Genomic DNA, 490 nt, shown 5'->3' with positions numbered 1-490 from the left:
TTTTGACAGGTCTTGCTTGTGGTAAATAGTAAAACAGACACATGTGGAAAGCCATTTTAATTAGTACTGTAGGAGTTAAGAAATTATATAGCATTGATTAGAATGAAAAGTGTATTAGGGGTTTGTATGTCACTCAACTAGTACAACTTAGTATAGGCTAAGCAGAGCTTTTAGCCTGACCAATTGATTTAGGATAATTTTATTAACAATTACATTACAATCCATACATGAAGCATACTTTTAAAACTGGAGAATTAAAGATATTTTCTTGCCTTACTCCTCAGTGAAAGGCACCCTGCCTGCAATATCAGTAAAGACCCCAGCAGAGGTTCGCATTAGTGGATCAGAAACAGACTTCTCTGATTATGAGGGAGGAGGAGAAAAGGAGTCCACTCTCACAGCACGTGTTCGGCAGTGTTCACTCCAAGCCATAAACTCAGTTATTGATGTAAGTGTTACATCTGCAGCAGTTAAAAATGGGAGACTAGTT

General features: G+C 37.6%; 1 protein-coding gene across 1 annotated transcript in view; it reads left to right on the top strand.

Moving 5' to 3' along the window:
- The first annotated feature begins 267 nt into the window (after positions 1 to 267).
- The window catches only part of LOC119586404, a 6212-nt gene continuing 5989 nt past the window's right edge, over positions 268 to 490 (top strand). The window contains exon 1 of the mRNA XM_037935126.1: positions 268 to 448. The gene's annotated coding sequence lies outside the window, so the exon portion shown is untranslated. The remainder of the gene's footprint in view (positions 449 to 490) is intronic.

The sequence above is a fragment of the Penaeus monodon genome, chromosome 21 (assembly GCF_015228065.2).
Source record: "Penaeus monodon isolate SGIC_2016 chromosome 21, NSTDA_Pmon_1, whole genome shotgun sequence".
Lineage (NCBI taxonomy): Eukaryota > Metazoa > Arthropoda > Malacostraca > Decapoda > Penaeidae > Penaeus > Penaeus monodon.
Note: the sequence above shows the minus strand (reverse complement) of the source record. Positions and strands in the feature narration are given on the sequence as shown.